The sequence below is a fragment of the Podarcis filfolensis genome, assembly GCF_964270895.1.
Source record: "Podarcis filfolensis genome assembly, chromosome: 3".
In the NCBI taxonomy this organism is placed as follows: Eukaryota; Metazoa; Chordata; class Lepidosauria; order Squamata; family Lacertidae; genus Podarcis; species Podarcis filfolensis.
In genome coordinates, this window is record NC_139606.1 from 118,190,233 (window position 1) to 118,213,926 (window position 23,694).

The 23,694-nt window shown below is 47.5% G+C and overlaps 1 protein-coding gene across 4 annotated transcripts in view; it reads right to left on the bottom strand.

Annotated features, from left to right (window-relative positions):
* EXTL3 (exostosin like glycosyltransferase 3) overlaps positions 1–23,694 on the bottom strand; it is a 170,785-nt gene that overhangs the window by 91,083 nt on the left and 56,008 nt on the right. For all 4 annotated transcript variants that reach the window (XM_083605057.1, XM_083605055.1, XM_083605058.1 and 1 more), the window contains exon 2: positions 13,703–13,832. The gene's annotated coding sequence lies outside the window, so the exon portion shown is untranslated. The remainder of the gene's footprint in view (positions 1–13,702; positions 13,833–23,694) is intronic.

Consider the following 23,694-nt stretch of genomic DNA (forward strand, 5'->3'; position numbering starts at 1 on the left):
TCAGTTTACAATGGGAGAGGGAACTGGAGGGCAACTGCCCTTCTAAGGATCACAAAACCACGGAGGTTGAACACAGAGGATGGATTCCACTGTTCCATCCACTGAACCATAGCATTAAGAATCCAGAGAAAGGGGACATAGCATTTTTTAAAAGACACCTGGCAATGCTTTCTGGTATTTGGAAACGCTTCCTCGACTCTTTCAGAGGGGACATAGTCAAAAGGTGTTTTCTTAGCAAAACACATAGCGGTGTCCCAAATAACTCTGGTTTCCTGCCATGCAAGACAGAGATGGCTACTTCTGCAACACACCATGGGGAATAATTACATCTGGGTAGTAGGTAACACATGCTAGAGGTCAAAAAGACAGAAACGGTAATCAAACACAATTATCTGGCGATAAAACGGATGATGATGATGATAATAACAATAATAATAAATTTTATTTATACCCCGCCCTCCCTGGCCAGAGCTGGGCTCAGGGCGGCTAACACCAATAAAATAAAATCACAGTAAAAACATAATAGGGGGGAAAGAGGGGGGGGACCCAATTTAAAATACAGGTTAAAATGCAATTTAAAATGCAGCCTCGTTTTAAAATAGCTGATGAATCAAGACCATAAGGGGAGGGAAACATGAGGGTCAGACCGAGTCCAAACCAAATGCCAGGTGGAACAGCTCTGTCTTGCAGGCCCTGCGGAAAGATGTCAAGTCCTGCATGGCCCTAGTCTCTTGTGACAGAGCGTCCCACCACGTTGGGGCCAGTGCTGAAAAGGCCCTGGCCCTAGTTGAAACCAATCTAACCTCCTTGAGGCTCAGGACCACCAAAGTGTTGCTATTTGTGGACCTTAAGGTCCTCTGCGGGGCATACCAGGATGAGTGTGAAGTCCCTGTTACCCACTAAACCAACTGGAATGATAAACAGGAAAAGGTTGGGGTTTAAGTGGAAGATTCTCCGGCAGAAGCAGATAAGCATTTTTAATTAAAAGTGGGAGGGGGGCACACAGAGAACCTCACAGGTGAACTGAACCCCAGGAGCCTAAAAAAGTTTCAAAGGGGCCGACCAACAGTGACACTGGTTCGCCCAAACACTTTCGCAGCCAATCCAGGCCAGACTGCAAATTTCATGTCAAAGCTTCCCTGGAACGCATCTCTGCTTTGTCAGCGAGCATTCGCATGTCAAGCTGTCTCCAGAGGTCTCCTCTTTGCCCCATCCTCACAGAGAGAGGCAAATCCCAAGGCAGGCTAATCGGGAGCAGCCTAAAAGGGAGCTCGCCTGCGAAAGACAAATGGCAAGAGGGAAGCAGAACGCAACGCATTCAGGATGCTGATCTAAGCTGACACCGCTCGTCATTTCGGCTCATTAAGCCTGGCAGCGATTCTTCCCTGCCAAGGAGAAACGACTTCATCAAGGGAAAATTCCATCAACACCAACTCCAAAAGAGGGGAGAGGCCGTCCCACCCCCACCCACCCCCGATGACAGGAGGTGGGGAGAGGAAGATGTGTGAGGGGGGGGGGAGAAGGGGGAAAGGAAAGGAAAGGAAAGAGGAGAGAGACCCTTTGCTGAGCAACAGCCCAAGAACAATTATTCCTAGGAAGTGGCAGAGTCTGCTAGGGAGATAATTCAGAAGATTAAATACCCACAGTGCTGGTTCTCCGAGAGATGAGACCCGGCTGTTCGCAGGTTCACTGGAAGAGGCGTCAAGAGCTGAGCTGCCTTTTCCACGAAAGAGAGTAGGAGAAACCCACTTCTCTTAGGAAGCGTGGATTTCACAGCCACACATCAGCTCCAGAAAGGGTCTGGGTTTGCATCAGATCTGCTGCTTTGCTGTTTTCATCTGAACGTAAGAAGAGACCAAAAAGCCTAAGTCCAGCATCCCACATTCCCCCAGTGGCCAACGAGCAGAACAGTAGTGCAACAGTGCGCTGCTTGCTCATGTTCTAAGCGCACAAGCACAGCAGGTGCAATCGCTCCTTCCCTTCCGCCAACCTTCCCAGCGGAGACCCCAGACCTTCAACTGCACAGCCTCTGGTGGGGCTGCAATCCTCTCCTGCCTTTCCAATTACAAGAGCTCTCTGCATGGGAAGCCAGCCGTGCAGCCGTACGCAGTCGGTACGGGTCCCAAGCTAGCTCCTGCCATCCCTGCGAGTTGATGGGAGCAAGGGGGAAGAATCGCATTAAGAATACATGTCAGCGCTGCTACAGATATTAGTTTTGGGCTGACAGCAGGACGCCGATCACAACCGACTGGGGGCCGAGCTGCCGTACGCCGCGACCGTTCCTGGCTCTGCCGCAGCGAATGCATGGCAGACAACATTTCTCGCCATTGGCGTCTCCGTGGCGCCGTGCCCACACTTCAGCATCGTTTTAGTCATTCCTGGCTTCCCGGCGCAGTGCATACACCTGGGTAGGTGAACAGCAGAGAGAATGGCATGTTTGGGAAGGAGGCTAACACTAGTCCTCGCCGTGGGATCACATTCACCCGGTGCTATACCAGCTGCACTGGCTCCCAGTGGAGTACAGGATCAGGTTTAAGGTGCTGGTTTTAACCTTTAAAGCCCTATATGGCCCACGGGACCACCTCTCCTGGTATGTCCCACGGAGGACCTTACGGTCTTCAAACAAAAACATCTTGGTGATCCCGGGCCACAGGGAGGTTAGGTGGCCTCAACCAGAGCCAGGGCTTTTTTGGCCATGGCTCTGATCTGGTGGAACGCTCTGTCCCAAGAGACTAGGGCCCTGCAGGACTTGACATCTTTCCGCAGGGCCTGAAAGACAGAGCTGTTCCACCAGGCCTTTGGTCAGGGCACAGCCTGACTCCCTCCTTCGGCAATCCTGACAGAACTCTGGCCCAATGGTTGCCATTAATTTGATTTTGAATTGATTTTAGAATGAATTGATTTTAGAATGCATTTCAATTAATTGATTGTGATTATATGTAACTGTGTTATTTTTATTGTTGTTAGCCGCTCTGAGCCCGGCTTCGGAGGGCGGGATATAAATAAAATTTTATTATTTTTATTATTAGTGGCAGAACGATGGGAGGAAGCAGTGCCTCTCTAGCAAGCAGAGGAGGAGAAGAAGAAGAGGAGGAGGAGGAGGAGGAGTTTGGATTTGATATCCCGCTTTATTACTACCCGTAGGAGTCTCAAAGCGGCTAACATTCTCCTTCCCCTTCCTCCCCCACAACAAACACTCTGTGAGGTGAGTGGGGCTGAGAGACTTCAAAGAAGTGTGACTGGCCCAAGGTCACCCAGCAGCTGCAAGTGGAGGAGCAGGGAAGCGAACCCGGTTCCCCAGATTACTAATCTACCGCTCTTAACCACTACACCACACTGGCTCTCATGAGGTTAGACAGTGGCTGCATCGATTCCACCATCACCACTGTTCCACCACTCATGATGCGCAAGTTCTTTCATTCCAGCTAGGACAGCTTTTATGAGGCCTGAGGGATCCCAGGACTCACCCCAAGGGGCAGGAATCTTAAGGGGTTGGTTGCCAAGCTGGGCCAGCAGCAAGCTACTGAGCTCAGTACTCAGTTTTGCCCTATTTGGGCACAAGGAAGAACGATATGCAGCTCATATTCTTGCTCTTGGCACACCAGGCCCAAGAAACGGCACCTCTGAACCATTTGGACACCTGTTTTTATTATGCACTATTGCAGCTGCTTCTTTCCAAAGCTCAAATTAGCTGGCAAAGGCTTTCCCTCCAGGAGCTGATCAGGCACACATCTCCTTGGCTTCACCAGAACTCTTGATACTGGAGTAGGACTTTCTTTCTGGCCATTCCTTGGCACTGACAGAAGCTCTAACACCAGTCCTTCTATCCAACAGACAAAGAGCTTGTCTTAGTTCAAAGACACCAAGGCTTTTGTTTTCACTTCTGCCACGGACTTGTGGAATTTCAGATAGTGCTCCTTAATGGCTATGGTTTTCCCAGTAGTGATGTATGGAAGTGAGAGCTGGACCATCAAGAAGGCTGATCGCCGAAGAATTGCTGCTTTTGAATTATGCTGCTGGAGGAGACTCTTGAGAGTCCCATGGACTGCAAGAAGACTAAACCTCTCCATTCTGAAGGAAATCAGCCCTGAGTGCTCACTGGAAGGACAGATCCTGAAGCTGAGGCTCCAATACTTTGGCCACCTCATGAGAAGAGAAGACTCCCAGGAAAAGACCCTGATGTTGGGAAAGATGGAGGGCACAAGGAGAAGGGGACGGCAGAGGACGGGATGGTTGGACAGTGTTCTCGAAGCTAGCAGCATGAGTTTGACCAAACTGCGGGAGGCAGTGGAAGACAGGAGAGCCTGGCGTGCTCTGGTCCAGGGGGTCACAAAGATTCGGACATGACTAAATGACTAAACAACAACAATGCCATTATCTAACCCCAACAGGGTTGTTGGGAAAGCAGATGTTCACACTAGAAGAGCTCCATGAAGAATACAGAGCACCAGGATTCTAGATTTGCATCTTCCTGTACGGGACAGGCGTTATCTTTGTATCACATGCTTTAATGGAGGGGAATAATGTGTGCCCTTCTACTCAACATCTAATCAACACAACACAGAGAGAGGTCAGGGTTCTTCTCTCAATGAAAGCCTAACTCTTGTCTGTCCACAGGCCAACAGAACAGTCCAAGGACACAAAGCCATGTGTCACCTTACTTTTACACAAGGACTCAAGAGAAGAAGCAAGCAAAATAATAAATTATTAATAATAAATTTTTATTTATACCCCCGCCCTTCCTGGTTCAGAAAACCGGGCTCAGGGCGGCTAACAACAAATTTAAAGTGCTTAATTGATGCAACAAAAAACAGCATAAAATACAGCATAAAATGTGAATAACAATAAATTCAGAATTCAAAAATCAATTTAGGGGGGAAATCCATCCAATAAACATTAGATGATCACCAGCGCTAGCTGGCTAAATTAGTCCTATTTGGGACTAAAATGAACCCACATCCAAGCAACAGCACAAACGATCAGCCCAACTGGATATAATAATAATAATAATAATAATAATAATAATAATGACAATAATAATGATTATGGTGATGATAATGATAATTTATTATTTATACCCAGCCCATCTAGTTGGGTTTCCCCAGCCACTCTGGGCGGCTCACAACAGAATATTAGAAACGTGATAAAACATCAAACATTAAAAACTTCCCTAAACAGGGCTGCCTTCAGATGACTTCTAAAAGTCAGGTAGTTGTTTATTTTCTTGACATCTGATGGGAGGGCGTTCCACAGGGCAGGCACCACCACCGAGGAGGCCCTCTTCTGCCTGGTCCCCTGTCACCTCACTTCTCGCAGGGAGGGAAACACCAGAAAACCCTCGGAGGTGGACCCTGGTGCCCAGGGTGGAGACGCTCCTTCCGATATATTTATTTGGATAAACTGAGCTTGGGGTGAGGAGGAGAGGCTACTTTACCCGTGGGGGTTCTGCTCGATTCTCAGATCTGATCCAGGGGAGTTTTGGAAGCAGGCCTGGCACCCGGGACGAATGCCCCACAGAGGGCATTCCAAGCCGTACAGAACGAAGGCCCCTGGGATCTACAATAGGATATCCTGCGGAAGCGAGAGAGTGCATTGTACGACACCCTGGGGAGGAATTACAGAGAGAAGAGGCCGTGCCGTTTCCCTTTCCTCACATTCATGCTGCCCAGGAGAGTCTTTTGCTTCCACTGCATTGAAATCTGTCCCTTTCCCCCTCCCCTAGTCATCTTACTTGGCCTGGATCCGATGTCAAAGCTCAACACTCTCCCACCCCCACCCCCCCAAAAAAAACATGCATTAGAGAATCCATGCCTTTCCCATCAAACCCTCAGGCTGGCGGTAGAAGACCCCAGCTATACATCCTCTCCTTTTCATGTTATTTCTCCCCCACAGATCCCATGGTGCAACGTCGGCATTCTGTACCACATCAACACACTATCCCTACTGAGATTGGCTATTCTTGTTTCCTCCTAGGTCAATCCCCAAATGTGCACTCTGAGAATTTCGTGTTCCTGTGCAGTGAAGAGCACTCAATTTTTATTTTTAAAAAGGACAAGTTCAGCGTATCTGAACAGGGCTGCTTTTTCAGGAAGGCAGTTCTTTTTTCTTTCTTTCTTCTTTGCAATTTTGAAAATATTTTTTATTTGATTTTACAAGCGTAAAATTATAATACAGTCATACCTCATGTTGCGTTCTTTCAGGTTATGTCCCGCGGCGACCCGGAAGTACCGGAAAGGGTTACTTCCTAGTTTCGCCGCTTGTGCGTGCACAGAAGTACGAAATGATGTCATGCACATGCGCAGAAGCGGCGAATTGCAACCTGCGCATGCGCAGACGCGCTGCTGCGGGTTGCACTCTTTTCATGTTGCAAACGGGCCTCCGGAACGGATCCTGTTCGCAACCAGAGGTACCACTGTAATACCCCAAGAAAATACCCACATTTAGAGATTTATCTGAATCTCTAGACTTTCCCCCATTCCCTCCTTGGGTCTCATTGTCATCATTTTCAACTGCACATTGTTTCATAGTCCATATTTTTGTACAGTGGTACCTCTGGTTGCGAACGGGATCCGTTCCAGAGGCCCGTTCGCAACATGAAAAGAACGGAACCCACAGTGAGGCGTCTGCGCACGTGTAGGTTGTGATTCGCCGCTTATGCGCATGCGCATGACGTCATTTTGCGCTTCTGCGCATCTGCGAGTGGCTAAACCTGGAAGTAACCCTTTCCAGTACTTCCAGGTCGCCACGGGATGTAACCTGAAAGAACGTAACATGAAGCGGACGTAACATGAGGTATGACTGTATCTGTCCATATTATCCATAGTAATTGTTACAAGCGTTATTAAAATCCTGCTAATGTTTTCATCCGTTTACAGCGGTCTCCTAAGCAGGAAGGAAGGTCAGGTGCAGCTGCAACTTCCAGAATAGCCCCTGCTTGTCTTCCAACTGGCCGTTACGTCTGGAGCCAAGGAAGAAGATGTGGAAAATGGGTGGTGGGTGACACTGCTATCCCCCAATCTAAATTGGCATTCCCATCAAAATGGAACAAGCAATGGCAAAAGGTTTCGGGGGGGGGGGACTCACCACGCACCACTTGACTGTTATTCCTCCTGTTCTGTTATGTACTGAGTTGAATAGGATCCAAACTGCAGCAGTCTGATCGGTCCTAGAACAATAGGATCCAAAAGGCAGCAGTCTGATTGGTCCTACAACAATAGGATTCAGAATGCAGCAGTCTGATTGGTCCTAGAACAATGCAGCAGTATGATTGGTTGGCAGGAACCACCCAATCATGCTCCAGATAGAAGTGAATCCACAACCTGATTGGCTTACAGTAGAATTCCGGAATTAGCCAATCATGTGCAGCCCATTGTGTAAATAATGTATATAAAGCAGATACTTTGAGGGGACTTTCATTCATTCCTCCTCACCACTATGAGCTGAATAAAGAGCATGAAATCACTTTGCGACTCTGAGTATATTTCATGTTCAATCAAAAATTACTTCAAACAATGGGAAACTGCTGTGGGAAGTCGAAGTTATTGTCCAAAGTCACTGGGCCCTCCAGGGTGCAGTTCCCTATTTTGTCCCCACGGACTCCGCGTTCTGTTCAAAGGTGTGGTAGGTGGGCTCTAAAGAGCTCTGAAGCAGGCAGGAGAAAGGAAGAGAACAAAAGCGAAAGGAGTTTCGTAGGAATTCAGCCTACTGCAGACCCCAGGAAGCAGTCAGGCCAGCTCATAAGAACACCAGTAACCTCTATTTATCACAGCAATTTCAAGCCCAATGAATATAAATGAGCCTCCATCTCTCCACAAGAAGGAGGGAAAAGTTATCACCAAAATAGCAGAGCTGAAAGGCGATCAGTCGAAACACCCTGCAAAATTCACCCAGTTTTCACTAGTTGTGGCGAGAGAAGGAAAGCTACGTTGAGCAGCAACACCTCACCACCTTATCCCCAAATGTCATGCTCTCACATACTTCAGTACTTCTAAAAAATTCCCTGGGGATCCTATGTAATTGTCAACCTTATACCCGCGGCCATGAGGACTTTAAACATTTATTTACTTTTTTTTTGGGGGGGGGAGCTGGTATGAGAAGTACACAAAGAGCTCTACATACCTTAGTACATGGGTAGGCAAACTAAGGCCCGGGGGCCGGATCCGGCCCAATCGCCTTCTCAATCCAGCCAGCGGACGGTCCGGGAATCAGCGTGTTTTTACTTGAGTAGAATGTGTGCTTTTATTTAAAATGCATCTCTGGGTTATTTGTGGGGCATAAGAATTCGTTCATTTTTTTCTTCAAAATATAGTCCGGCCCCCCACAAGGTCTGAGGGACAGTGGACCGGCCCCCTGCTAGAAAAGTTTGCTGACCCCTGCTTAGTATATTAGTTCTCAAAACTGCAGAATGGATAGGAGAGGGAGGCTGAACAGAAGATGATCAACAGGTCTTTCACATATCACTGTTCCTTTCCACGTTGACCCTTTTCTAAAATTAGCACTGCAAAATTGGGTGTGAAATATTTTAAAAAACAGATTCCTGAAAAGTCTATCTTGGATCATCACTGTTGCAATGCCAACAAACAATGAGATAACTTGAAGCCATCGGTTCAAGTCCTACCTTCCAGAGCAGGAGAAAACAAGAATGTTCTCTCCCCCATGTGAAGCCATTTCCGAACTGGAGAGGAGAGGGGGTTGCGGGCTACCCCCTCCCACACACGCGGGGGCTGGCCTTTTTGCCCCCGCGAGAACAAGGGAATCCCCGAGCGTGCCTGCAACCCTGCCCGCCAATCGGTGGGCTGGGGAGGCGTGGCCTGGCCCATTTAAGGCCAGGCATGACCGGGGACCGCCCTCTTTGCCCCGTTCCAGCTGACCGGTTTTCCCATCCCACCCACCCTTTAGGCTTAGCTAGCTATGACCTTGCTATGGACTTTGGTTGGTCGCCGCAAGGGGCCTGGTAGGAATTTTTCCAACTTGGTGCACTTCCAGCCTTTTGGTTTTTTCACCTACCTCGTAGCAAACGTCACAACTTCCTCGGTATTGGCGGTTAGGCAGTGGTAGGGGTAATTGTTATGCAAATGAAGGGGGAAGGAAGCGCCATCACCTTCCCCCAATGAAAAGGGTAGTCCGGTAGAGGACTCCGCGGGGCGTTGCCTTGTCCGAAACCTAGGGAGGTAAGGGCCTCCGGCACGCCCCCGAGCGGTGACACCCGTGGGATCCTAGTTGGCGTACTTCAACAGGACCCCCACGGCTTGTGGACAACCCTTCCCGGTCTCCATGCCGGGTAGTCGATAGGAGCCAGTGCCTAAGGCCAATACCTTCCTATTCCTGTAATCAATAAAGTTGTGGCCTTTTTATGCCCATTAACCTTAAATAATGTGTCCTGTGTCTTCATTTCACATGGGGGAGGGGACTTGCCACACAATGAAAGAACTTGAAACCATCGGTTCAAGTCCTACCTTCCAGAGCAGGAGAAAACAAGAATGTTCTCTCCCCCATGTGACAGCCCTTACGATTTGAAGATGGCTTTCATATCTCCTCAGTCCAGGCTAAACATCCCCAGCTCCTTCAAACATTCCTCATAAGGCTTAGTATCCAGACCACTGATCATCTTGTTCGCCCTCCTCTGCACACATTCCAGATGGTCAACATCCTTCTTAAATTGTAGTGCCCATAACTGGACGCAGTATTCCAGGCGTGGTCTGACCAAGGCAGAATAGGGTGGGACTATTACTTCCCTTGATCTGGACACTAGACTTCTGTTGATGCAGTCTAGAATAGCATCAGTCTTTTTTGCTGCTGCATCACACTGTTGACTCATGTTAAGCTTGTGGTCCACCAGGACCCCTAGATCCTTTTCACACGTACTGCTAGTAAGCCAGGTGTTCCCCATCCTATATTTGTGCATCTGATTCTTCCTGCCTAAGTGCAGAGTCTGACATTTGTCCCTACTGAAATTCATTCTGTTTGCTTCTGCCCAGTTCTCCAATTTGTTACGGTCATTTTGACTTCTGATTCTGCCTTCTGCGGCATTAGCTACCCCTCCCAGTTTGGTGTCACCTGCAAATTGGATGAGCATCCCCTCAATTCCTTCCTTCAAGTCATTTATAAAGACGCTGAACAACAATGGGCCCAGGACAGAACCCTGTGGCACCCCACTTGTCACTTTTTTCCAGGATGACGAGGAACCATTAATGAGTACTCTTTGGGTTCAAACAAAATATAAAAAAATTTCCTTCCAGTAGCACCTTGTTGTTGTTGTTTAGTCGTTTAGTCGTGTCCGACTCTTCGTGACCCCCTGGACCAGAGCACGCCAGGCACACCTGTCGTCTACTGCCTCCCGCAGTTTGGTCAAACTCATGCTGGTAGCTTCGAGAACACTGTCCAACCATCTCGTCCTCTGTCGTCCCCTTCTCCTTGTGCCCTCCATCTTTCCCAACATCAGGGTCTTTCCCAGGGAGTCTTCTCTTCTCATGAGGCGGCCAAAGTCTTGGAGCCTCAGGTTCACGATCTGTCCTTCCAGTGAGCACTCAGGGCTGATTTCCTTCAGAATGGATCAGTGTGATCTTCTTGCAGTCCATGGGACTCTCAAGAGTCTCCTTCAGCACCAGAATTCAAAAGCATCTATTCTTTGGTGATCAGCCTTCTTTATGGTCCAGCTCTCCCTTTCATACATCACTACTGGGAAAATCATAGCTTTAACTATACGGGAGTAGCACCTTAGAGACCAACTAAGTTTGTTATTGATATGAGCTTTCGTGTGCATGCACACGTCTTCAGATAACAAAAGCACATGAAAGCTCATACCAATAACAAACTTAGTTGGTCTCTAAGGTGCTACTGGAAGGAATGTTTGTTTGTTTGTTTGTTTGTTTGTTTGTTTGTTTGTTTCGACTACGGCAGACCAACACGGCTACCTACCTGTAACTAGATCTTTGGGTTCGGTCAGTCAATCAGCTACAAATCCACCTAACAGTCACCTCGTTCAATGCACATTTTACCAGCTTCCTCACAATAATATCATGGGGGACTTTGTCCAAAGCCTTACTGAAATCAGGATACACTATGTCCACAGCATTCCACTAATCCACCAAGTTTGCAATTCCATCAAAAAAAGAAATCAACCCCTTTTTATAACAACACAAAGAAGGAAACCATTTCCTTTCCAAAACAGCCAACAACAAAACATCTACAGATGATATTTAACTTGGTGGCACCAGCTCAGAAGCAGGCTAGAGAGCACCACAGTGGCCTCCCCAGGGCACAAGTCTATGGAGGTACACGTGGGTCCAAAGGAAAGCAGAGCAAGAAGTTTAATGCCAACTTGGCTGCAGGAGTCGCCGGAAGGAGGCGTACAAGGTACCGTCCAACCATCTTAGCCCCATGAAAAACAACAAAAATATATATGAACAAAACAGACAAGCAGGAGCTTAAAACTTAGCAGAGAAGAGCCCCATGTCGCCCCTAAAGTTTTATAGGTTATCCTGGCACAGTTAAGTCCCAAAAAATTTAGTATAATAGCATTAGCAGGAATCATTATGACGTCTGCATCAAAATGATTAGAAAGCCTGGCTGCTGCTTCCCAGGTCCTCCTGTCCCTCTGCTGGCTGCTTAAATTTTCACCTTTGAACATCTCTGCATCATTTGGGGACATTCCCAAATTGCTTCCCCAGTACCTTGAAGACTCCCTCTTTCCCATCATCAACGCTCACTTGCCTTCCCATTCTCTCTAATCAAATTTCCGACAAATAAAGAGCCATGATATGAATGAGCAGCATGTACCGCCCCACAAGCCAAACCATGGCTTCCCACCTGTGTTAGAAACTCAGATATATAAGCTAGGTGCCAAATGGCACCTTAGACCTGGGTTGCGGCCGCCGCAATGGAATGCCTGTTCATCAGGGTCCCTTCCAACACTACAATTTTATGATTCTATGATTTCAGCTACATTGCTTGGCTGTATCTCGTTCTTACAACAACAACAACAACAACAATAATAATAATATATCATTTATGCCCCGCCCATCTCGCTGGGTTTCCCCAGCCACTCTGGGCGGCTTCCAACAGAATATTAATATACAATAGTCTATTAAACATTAAAAGCTTCCCTAAAGAGGGCTGCCTTCAGATGTCTTCTAAAAGTCTGGTAGTTGTTTATCTCTTTGACATCTGGTGGGAGGGCGTTCCACAGGGCGGGTGCCACCACCAAGAAGGCCCTCTGCCTGGTTCCCTGTAACCTCAAGTCTTGCAGTGAGGGAACCACAGAAGGCCCTCGGCGCTGGACCTCAGTGTCCGGCCTGAACGATGAAGGTGGAGACGCTCCTTCAGGTATCCTGGACCAAGGCCACTTAGGGCTTTCAAGGTCAGCACCAACACTTTGAATTGTGCTTGGAAATGTACTGGGAGCCAGTGCAGGTCTTTCAAGACCGGTGTTATGTGGTCTTGGCAGCCATTCCCAGTCACCAGTCTAGCTGCCGCATTCTGTATTAGTTGTAGTTTCTGGGTCACCTTAAACAATTCACTTCTCCCACTAGGCAAGAAGCGAGAATCACACCCAGTGGAAATGGTATTAACTATGGACTTTCGCATGTCTTTTGCTATGCACAAGTCAGCTGGCTCGATGGAGATGTCAGTTTGCAATCTGGCACCCAGAAATCTCCAGTACTGGACCCGCACCAGTAGCAAAAAACCCCTGGCACCCGGGGAATTTCAAACACTGCTTTCACCTGCCTGCGTGCCAACTGCGAAGCTATGGGTATCGGCATGCAAACAAGGTGGGATATTAAGCTAATATATTAACCTTTCCAATCAGTTGTCTAAGAGGGTCTAAATAAAAAAAAAGACAACATGCCCAGTCCAACCAAGTTGATGTTGAAGAATCATTGCTTCAACACTTGTGATCTTTGCTATTTTCGATACACTGGTATTAGTTCACCTATGGACTGGACATGTTGTTTGGATACCTGATTATCGTCTTCCATAGCTATTCCAAACTTAAAAATGGAAAGCGTAAAGCTGGTGATCAACAAAAGAGGTTTAAAGACTGTCTCAAGGCAAATCTTAAAAAATGTAGTATAAACACTAACAGTTGGGAAACACTGGCATACGAGCGCTCCAGTTGGAGAACAGGTGTCATGGGCTTTGAAGACACTCGAACTCAGGACGAAAGGGAGAAACATGCTAAGAGGAAGGCACACTTGGCAAATCCACACCATGATCAACTCCCACCTGGAAATCAATGTCCCCACTATGGAAGGACAAGTGGATCCAGAATTGGCCTCCACAGTCACTTACGGACTCATTGTTAAAACCGTATTTATGGAAGACAATCTTACTCGGCTACGAGTGATCGCCAAAGAAGAAAATCAAAAACTATTATTAATGGTGATGTTTCAAAATATACCGTAGGTGGGCTCTTTAATGCAACAGTAGTTGCAGGAAAGGTAAACGGTGGGTCCACCTTTGGGTAACAGCGAATGCAAGCAAATAGCAGTTACAAGACAAATGGAGGACTTCATATTTTAGCAGGGTAGATTTGCTGTTGATCAATATAAAATCAAGGTTTTTTTGTTTTTGCAAATATGCATTTCATTATTTGTGTATGAATCCTTGTCATGGGGATGTAGCGGGCTGAAAAAGTCAATCTCATTTTTAAATAAAGATGCTGCAAAGAAACCCTCACTTAAGAGACAGAATTTCACCTTACCTCAATTTTGTGACCAGCCTGCAACCCGGAAAGAGCCTCCAATCTGTCCACTGGATGAAACACTGGAAAAACTTTTAATGTCCAGATTTCCCACCAGAAACAGGATTTTACGGATTATCAACAGGATCAGCTGCAAGAAGAGTTAAAAAAAGGGGAGATAATGAAGAAAAGATAGAGAAAGTAGTATTCTCTGAAGTCAGTTGACAGGCACACACATATATGGACGGATAAACACATGGCAACTAGAGTGAGTCAGCAGTTGGGCTGCTTGAACAGTAATGGAAGAACACGGTGGAGATAATAATGGCCTGTGGAATAGAAAAACCCACACAGACCGTCCAAGTGCATTTCTCAATGACAAGGATGAAGATCCAAAAGTATTAATACATGCTTAAGATGCAAATCCGCACAGGACGTGGGTGGCACTGTGGTCTAAACCACAGACCCTAGGGCTTGCCGGTCAGAAGGTTGGCGGTTCGAATCCCTTCGACGGGGTGAGCTCCCGTTGCTCGGTCCCTGCTCCTGCCAACCTAGCAGTTCGAAAGCACGTCAAAGTGCAAGTAGATAAATAGGTACCGCTCTGGCAGGAAGGTAAACAGCGTTTCCATGCACTGCTATGGTTCGCCAGAAGCGAATTAGTCATGCTGGCCACATGACCCAGAAGCTGTACGCTGGCTCCCTCGGCCTGAAAGCGAGATGAGCGCTGCAACCCCAGAGTCGGTCACGACTGGACCTAATGGTCAGGGGTCCCTTTACCTTTAAGATGCAAAGCAACCACAAACTCTGGGCAAGAAAGCATTTGGGGCAAAAATAAACCATTCCAATGACAACTGTACTTTTAAAATATGTTTAGCCTGGAGAAGAGGAGATATGAGAGCCATCATGGCTGCCACATGGAGGATGGAGCAAGCTTGTTTTTTGCTGCTCTGGAAGGTAGAACTCAAACCAACTAAGTCAAGTTACAAGAAAGGAGACCCCCAACTCAACATCAGGAAGAACTTTCTGACCGCAAGAGCTGTCCATCTATGGAATGGACACCCTCGGGAGACTGTGGACTCTCCTTCCTTGGAGAAGGTTGGATAGCCATCTGTCATGTGGATGCTTTAGTTGAGATTCCTACATTGCAGGGGATTGGACTCGATGACTCTCTGGGTCGTTTCCAACTCCACATAACACCGGTCTTGAAAGACCTGCATTGGCTCCCAGTACGTTTCTGAGCACAATTCAAAGTGTTGGTGCTGACCTTGAAAGTCCCAAACAGCCTCGGTCCAGTATACCTGAAGGAGCGTCTCCACCCCCATCGTTCTGCCCAGACACTGAGGTCCAGCTCCAAGGGCCTTCTGGCAGTTCCCTCACTGCAAGAAGTGAGGTTACGTGGAACCAGGCAGAGGGCCTTTTCGGTAGTGGCGCCCGCCCTGTGGAACGCCCTCCCACCAGATGTCAAAGAGAACAACAACTACCAGACTTTTAGAAGACATCTGGAGGCAACCCTGTTTAGGGAAGCTTTTAATGTTTAGTGCATTACGGTATTTTGATATTTTCTTGGAAGCTGCCCACAGTGGCCTAGAGTGGCTGGGGAAGCCCAGCCAGATGGGCGGGGTATAAATAATAAATTATTACTACTACTACAATTCTATGATTCTAAATTGTAACCATCTCCTGTTCCAGGAAGGAAAGTGCCCAGTTTGGAATTATTAAAAAATGCTCTCTCTCACATGCGCTCCCTTCAGCTTCCTGGAATGAAGAGTTTCCTTCCCATTATATACATAAAAAAAAATCTCCCACGCATTGTGCAACTATTTCCCCCCACCGATAAGCCTCTCCTGGATTTTCAGTATTTAACACAACAGCCAATCTAGCAGCTGTTGAAAGAATGAATACCTAATCTACATTCCTTTGGGGAAATCTCCTCCCTTCTGTATCTCCTAGCTCGAAATAACTCTGATAAGCAAACTATGCACACTGATGGCGCTGTGTGCCACAGGGGGGAGAGCAGCTTTTTCAGAGAAGCAGGTTGTGGGTATGGTCCCTCCATCCTATACCTACACTCCCCAGACAACCGCCTCTTCCTCCTCCAGAGCCAGGCTAAGAAATAAGGGGGATAGGGAAGTGCTAAGCAATAGGAGAGGGGGTGTTCAGCATCCCTGCCCATCTCATGAGAGCCAGCGTGGTGTAGTGGTTAAGAGCAGTGGACTCGTAATCTGGTGAACCGGGTTCGCTTCCCCGCTCCTCCATATGCAGCTGCTGGGTGACCTTGGGCCAGTCACACTTCTCTGAAGTCTCTCAGCCCCACTCACCTCACAGAGTGTTTGTTGTGGGGGAGGAAGGGAAAGGAGAATGTGAGCCGCTTTGAGACTCCTTCGGGTAGTGATAAAGCGGGATATCAAATCCAAACTCTTCTTACAGAACATCCCTCGGTGCTGCTTCACCCGCTATTACTTATAAAGAGCACTTTGACTGTGTGTGTGGTTGTGCGTGCGCACAGCAACTCCAATTAGATTTTAAACATATAAATTTATTTATTTCCTCGTAATTTTTGCAAATAGGGACGCAGGTGGCGCTGTGGTTTAAACCACAGAGCCTAGGGCTTGTCGATCGGAAGGTAGGCGGTTCGAATCCCTGCGGCGGGGTGAGCTCCCGTTGCTCAGTCCCTGCTCCTGCCAACGTAGCAGTTCAAAAGTACGTCAAAGTACAAGTAGATAAATAGGTACCACTCTGGCGGGAATGTAAACAGTGTTTCCGTGCGCTGCTCTGGTTCGCCTTAAGCGGCTTAGTCATGTTGACCACATGACCCGGAAGCTGTACGCTGGCTCCCTCGGCCAGTAAAGTGAGATGAGCGCCGCAACCCCAGAGTTGGCCACAACTGGACCTAACGGTCAGGGGTCCCTTTACCTTTACCTAATTTTTGCAAATGTTGAGAAGCAGCCTATATTCCGAGACAAGTCATAATGTGTAGCTCTGGAACTCCCTGCCTATAGACATCAAGTCTTCACTGACCTCTTTTTCGGCACCTGCTAAAATCGTTCTTGTTTAGACAAGCCTACCCAGGCATGTAGAATGCTTTAATTTGCTTTGAGTTTATTGCTGGTTTTATCTTTCGAATGTTTGATTGCTTCTACTGATAATTTTATAGTTTTATTCTCTTTGTAAACAGCTCTGAGAAATTATTATTATTATTATTAACTTTACAATCCACCAGTTTGTAAATTTTATGAAATAAATTCAAATAAATACTCTGCCTGAAGTCCAAACAAGATCTATAGAATGCCTGTAGAAGCCCATTAGCAGGTTCAAGCAGCGCTAAATTTCCTTCTCCGATTTCAGAAACAACACATATCCATTTGTTCCTTTCTCTGCAAGCTCCTCTTAACACTAGAGACATATCTCTGATTTAATCACAGTTTCGCAACAGAAGCCAACGCCCAATCCCTTTTTATCCTATTTCAGCGTTACTCCAGTAAGTGCATGGAAGCAGGCCATGCCTTTGATGGTGGAGGCATCAGCTTGGGGTCTTTAGATTACTAGTGGCAAAAAGTCTCCATATGTTTAGCCAGCCCACAAAGCCCCCCCAAGCCAGGAGAACTGATATTAAATGATGAGTCAGAGAACAGGCAGGCAACAGGCTCTGACTGCAACAACAAAAACCACAGCAAAATGCTAGGAATTTGGAGAGACAATATTTACAGCTGTATGTACTGTGTTAGAAAAAGGGGCTGGGGTGTCGGACGCACAAATCGTTGACCCGGCAAGCAGAGGAAAAGTGTTTTTGTCTTTTTCCCTGAGCAGATACGCAATCCATCAAGCGCCGCAAAGGCTCATCCGCAGAACAGAGGCAATACCCTGGCCTCAGAATTCACTCACCACGTCTAGAACTGTTTTGCCAAGCGACAAGAGCAGAGATCCATTTTTCAACACAGGGTTTTACAATTTATTTCTCGCCGCCTTTGCAACCAACTAGATTTGGACAAAGAGATAGTGCAGACTGCTTTCAAAGGATAAGCTCTGAGGGCAGGGAGAGAGGAAGATTAGGAGATTTGGTTGGGATTGCAAAGTTCAGAGCTACGGAAGCCCAGCTGTATCTAAAGCCCAGCCTTTCCCAACCTGGTGCCCTCTGCATGTTTTGAACTTCAACTTCCATCAGCCCTAGCCAGCACAGCCGTGGATCAGAAGGTCGGCGGTTCGAATCCCCGCAACAGGGTGCGTTCCCGCTGCTCGGTCCCAGCTCCTGCCAACCTAGCAGTTCGAAAGCACGTCAAAGTGCAAGTAGATAAATAGGTACCACTCTGGCGGGAAGGTAAACGGCGTTTCCGTGTGCTGCTCTGGTTCTCCAGAAGCGGCTTAGTCATGCTGGCCACATGACCCGGAAGCTGTACGCCGGCTCCCTCGGCCAGTAAAGTGAGATGAGCGCCGCAACCCCAGAGTCGGCCACGACTGGACCTAATGGTCTGGGGTCCCTTTACCTTAGATTCCCAAGCTCTGCTACTAGCCTAAACCCTCCCTTGATAGCTAATCAACTGACCCCAGCGCAGAGAGTTGTTGATGGGACTGCTAAGCAGAGCTTAGTTGCACAGCGGGTTTGAGCGCACCAGCCGGGATTCTTGCTTTCTGTTTCAGCCCAGTTTCAGATGCTTGATCCGTTGCTAATCCCTAATATATACATATTTTTGTTAAAGAGCCTCTTGACCCAATTGTTCCCTTCCACCCTTACAGCAGCCCTTGTGATCCTGAAACGATGGGAACTGCTTCACTTTCCAATAAGGAGCAAACGAAACTGTCACTTTCCTGGGTGGCATTTACTCCTCTCCCGCCACCCTATTAATGAGATAAAATCCTTGATTCTTTTCTCAGGCTGCCGGCAACCTAGAATTAAGACTGCCCACATATTCTGCACAATCAAAATCTGAACAGCCTTTATTTCACCCATGCAAGATGTCCTCCATTGGCTTAGTTCAGCATCCTGCACCCGAAATCAAAACTGCATGTTTCATTACTTCATAAGGGCTAGAAGCCTAATTTAAGGAAGAGCTGCAGCAATATTCATACTGAGACCAATGTGCTATACAGGAGCTGGATATGCTTAGCCTGGGTAAGAGGAGACTGAGAGTAGATGTGATAAAGGTAAAGGTAAAGGGACCCCTGACCATTAGGTCCAGTCGCAGACGAGACTGGGTTGGCAGCGCTCATCTCACTTTACTGGCCGAGGGAGCCAGCGTACAGCTTCCGGGTCATGTGGCCAGCATGACTAAGCCGCTTCTGGAGAACCAGAGCAGCACACGGAAACGCCGTTTACCTTCCCGCCAGAGTGGTACCTATTTATCTACTTGCACTTTGACGTGCTTTTGAACTGCTAGGTGGGCAGGAGCTGGGACCGAGCAATGGGAGCTCACCCCGTCGCGGGGATTCGAACCACCGACCTTTCTGATGGGCAAGCCCTAGGCTCAGTGGTTTAGACCACAGCGCCACCCGCGTCCCGTGTAGATGTGATAGCCATCTTCAAATATCTTAAGGAAGATGGAGTGAGCTTATTTTCTCCTGCTCTGGAAGGTAGGACTCAAACCAACGGCTGACTAAACATCAGGGAAAACGTTCTGACAGCGTATTTGAAGAAGTGTGCATGCACATGAAAGCTCATACCAATAGCAAACTTAGTTGGTCTCTAAGGTGCTACTTAAAAGTAGAGACATCACCTTGCCAACAAAGGTCCGTATAGTTAAAGCTATGATTTTCCCAGTAGTGATGTAGGGAAGTGAGAGCTGGACCATAAAGAAGGCTGATCGCCGAAGAATTGATGCTTTTGAATTCTGGTGCTGGAGGAGACTCTTGAGAGTCCCATGGACTGCAAGAAGATCAAACCTCTCCATTCTGAAGGAAATCAGCCCTGAGTGCTCACTGGAAGGACAGATCGTGAAGCTGAGGCTCCAATACTTTGGCCACCTCATGAGAAGAGCAGACTCCCTGGAAAAGACCCTGATGTTGGGAAAGATGGAGGGCACCAGGAGAAGGGGACGACAGAGGACGAGATGGTTGGACAGTGTTCTCGAAGCTACCAGCATGAGTTTGACCAAATTGCGGGAGGCAGTGGAAGACAGGAGGGCCTGACGTGCTCTGGTCCATGGGGTCACGAAGAGTCGGACACGACTAAACGACTAAACAACAACAACAAAAGGTGCTACTGGAAGGGATTTTTTTTATTTTGTTTCAAAGTTCTGACAGTAAGAGCTCTTCAACTGTGGAACGGTTTTTCGCTGGAGGCTTTTAAGCAGAGGTTGGAGGATGCTGTAGTTGAGATTCCTGCATTGCAGAGGGTTGGAATGGATGACCCTCGGGTCCCTTTCAACTCTTCAGGTCTATGATTCTATGGTACAATGGTCAGAGTGACAGACCAAGGCTGGGAAGCTTGTTCCACGCCATGAAGTTCACATGGACCATTTACGCACTTTCAGCCTAGTTGGTTGTTGGTTACAAACCAATGCCTGTCTGGAGAATTATCCCACAGCTGCCCTTCCAACATGCCAGCCCTAGAGAGTAGTCGCTGCCACACTTTATTCCCCCTTCCCCATATAATACCGCAATAGCCGCCCTCTTCAATGAGCAGGAACCTTCTCCAATCCATCACTTTGGCATTTTTTATTTATAAAATCATTTATGCCACACCCTAAAAAAATTAAAAAGGTCCTCTAGGCAACTCACAACCATAAAAACACAAATGCAATAAAACCAGGGAGATTCAAAACAGAGCCATTAAAACACAATCAAGCAGAAAAGAGGAATTCAAAACAAACTCAAAAGCCCAGCGGAATAAAAAGAGGTTTACAGCATCCCATCCCTGCAAGGACCACTAGAAGGGTTTTCTCCTTTCCACCTTTGGTGCACCTTCCCTCTTGCACAAGACATGAATATAGTCATATCTTGGATCCCGAATGCCTTGCAACTCAAACATTTTGGCTCCCAAACATTGCAAACCCGGAAGTGAGTGTTCTGGTTTGCGAACGTTCTTCGTAACCCAAACGTCCAACGTGGCTTCTGATTGGGTGCAGGAAGCTCCTGCAGCCAATCAGAAGCTGCGCCTCGGTTTTCAAATGTTTTCGGAAGTCGACCGGACTTCCAGAACAGGGTCTGTTCGAGCGCCAAGGTACAACAGTATCTCACACAAGGGTCATTCATCAAGCCTGATGCCAACCTGTACCAATGCAACTCCTCTAATACAGTGGTACCTCAGGTTACATACGCTTCAGGTTACATACACTTCAGGTTACAGACTCCGCTAACCCAGGAATAGTACCTCGGGTTAAGAACTTTGCTTCAGGATGAGAACAGAAATCGTGCAGCGGCAGCAGGAGGCCCCATTAGCTAAAGTGGTGCTTCAGGTTAAGAACAGTTTCAGGTTAAGAACTGACCTCCGGAATGAATTAAGTACTTAACCCGAGGTACCACTGTAATAAAAAGAATAATAATTTATTATTTATATCCCGCCCATCTGGCTGGGTTTCCCCAGCCACTCTGGGCAGCTCCCAACAGAATATTAAAAACACCAGAAAACACCAAACATTAAGAACTTCCCTAAACAGGGCTGCCTTCAGGTGTCTTTTAAAAGTAAGATAGTTGCTTATTTCCTTGACATTTGATGGGAGGGCGTTTCACAGTGTGGGTGCCACCACCGAGAAGGCCCTCTGCCTGGCTCCCTGTAACCTTGATTCTCGCAAGGAGGGAACCGCCAGAAGGCCCTCGGCGCTGGACCTCAGCATCTGGCTGAATGAATGGGGGTGGAGATGTTCCTTCAGGTATACTGGGCCAAGGCCATTAGGCTTCTACTCGTGAGAAGTGGGGTAAAAATGGCCAGGGCAAGGGAAGATTTTTCTCAGAGCTCCTTTTGAGGGTCACCCTGTGTATCGCCTATATAAGGAGTCCCACTTATTCCACATGCCATAATGGGAATCCTCATTTTCCTTAAGGGAGTTTTCCAACACCAAGGACTCTTCTCCCCTTTCCCAGCTTTCGCTCTTCCTTTTAAGCTTAAACCTTCCTTGGGAAAACTAGAGGCTGCGCAGCAAGAATCCATCCTCTGCCAATACTTCTCAGGGCACTCAAGGGTCAGATTTTGTCCTTTTTTACAAACACACACAAGCATCTAAGAACAAGGACAAGAAAGGATTGGAAAGGAACATGGGCACCAGTTCAGTTCCATGTTTCTGGAGCTCCTGAGTTTCCCGTTGTTTGGACTTTGCTAGTGCAAGCAAATAGTTTCGGCATCAACACCGCCTACAAAACATATCCAGACAACATCCCCCGTTGCTTGTCTGTTACCTTCATGCAACACGTTTGTGTGGACTTCCTGAAAGCACCCAGTTGGCCATGGACGGTGGAGAAACAAGTTGCTGGATGATACAGCCATGCCCTTGTTTCTCAACTCAAAAGAAATCCATTACACAGCCCCGAAAGCGAGATTTAGAATTCCATCCTGTGGCTGTGAACATGTACTTTGCGTGAGAAACAACATCACTGACAGAATACATCATCGTTTTTAAAGGGGTGTTCAGCTTGTCTTGCACACAGATAAACCAATTGCAGTTGCTTCCAAGATCTGGGACACCAGGCAAGTAACACACACACACAGAGGAAATCAATATGTTGGCATTTTTACACAGTGCTCACGGTGTCCCTGGAACCTCAAAAATAGAGCCGTTTTCTTTTTAATTAAAAAAAGCCCTTCCACTCAGGCTCTGCGTTCTTTACAGACATTTCTGAAGATGTTAAAAGCGTGCAGTTCTGTGTTGGAGGCAGATGCATCATCCTCCCAATTTAGGCTTATTAAGCAAGGCCCAGCTGTTCAATAGCTGGCAGCCAGTTTCTGTCCCATTTTCAAAACCATGACTCAAGATGTGCCGATTTACACAGCGCCGAGGTGAACAGGAGAAGAAAATGGCTAAGGAAGAGACAGACCCAAATACATTCCTTATACATTCCTTATAGATGGGAGGACTGTTGTCTTCGCAATCAAACAAATGTACTGAGAAAACGCAGAGATGGGTAAGTGCAGAATTCAATACCTTGAGGATCTCAGCTTTTTAAATAGCAGGTTTCTCATCCCTAAGGATAAAACGACAGACCTGAAGGTATGCAGGCAATGGCCTGGTTTGCACATAGCACACAAAATTTATAGAACTGTAGAGTTGGAAGGAACTGGACCATAAAGAAGGCTGATCGCCGAAGAATGGATGCTTTTGAATTACGGTGCTGGAGGAGACTCTTGAGAGTCCCACGGAGAGAAGGCCCTCTGCCTGGTTCCCTGTAACTTGGCTTTTCGCAGTGACGGAACCGCCAGAAGGCCCTTGGAGCTGGACCTCAGTGTCCTGGCTGAGCGATGGGGGTGGAGACGCTCCTTCAGGTATACTGGACCGAGGCCGTTTAGGGCTTTCAAGGTCAGCACCAACACTTTGAATTGAGCTCGGAAATGGACTGGGAGCCAATGTAGGTCTTTCGAGACCGGTGTTATGTGGTCCCAGTGGCCGCTCCCAGTCACCAGTCTAGCTGCCGCATTCTGGATTAGTTGTAGTTTCCGGGTCACCTTCAAAGGTAGCCCCACGTAGAGCACATTGAAGTAGTCCAAGCATTCCCAGCAAACAGCATTCAGAGGCATGCTGCTGGTGGCAGAACATCCAATAGCAAGCGCTAGCATTCGAAGACTATTGGCCTGTCATCAGCAGGAAATCCCATCCCCCCACCTTTCCCCCGTACATGAATTAGCTTACAATTTTCCCATGCTGAAATTCCATCCACTTTCACCCCCGCCTGCAACTCTGGGGCTCATCACACTCCTCCTGGAATTTCTTTATGACCCCCCTAGGAAGCTAACCGTCTCTGGCAAATTGACATTCGCTTGCCCCTGCCAGGCTATGAATATACTACAAGCTGACACCAACAGAGCCCCATTACGACTCGGCTTCCCAACTGCAGTAGACAGACATGGTTAGTTAGCAGCATCTCGCATCAGC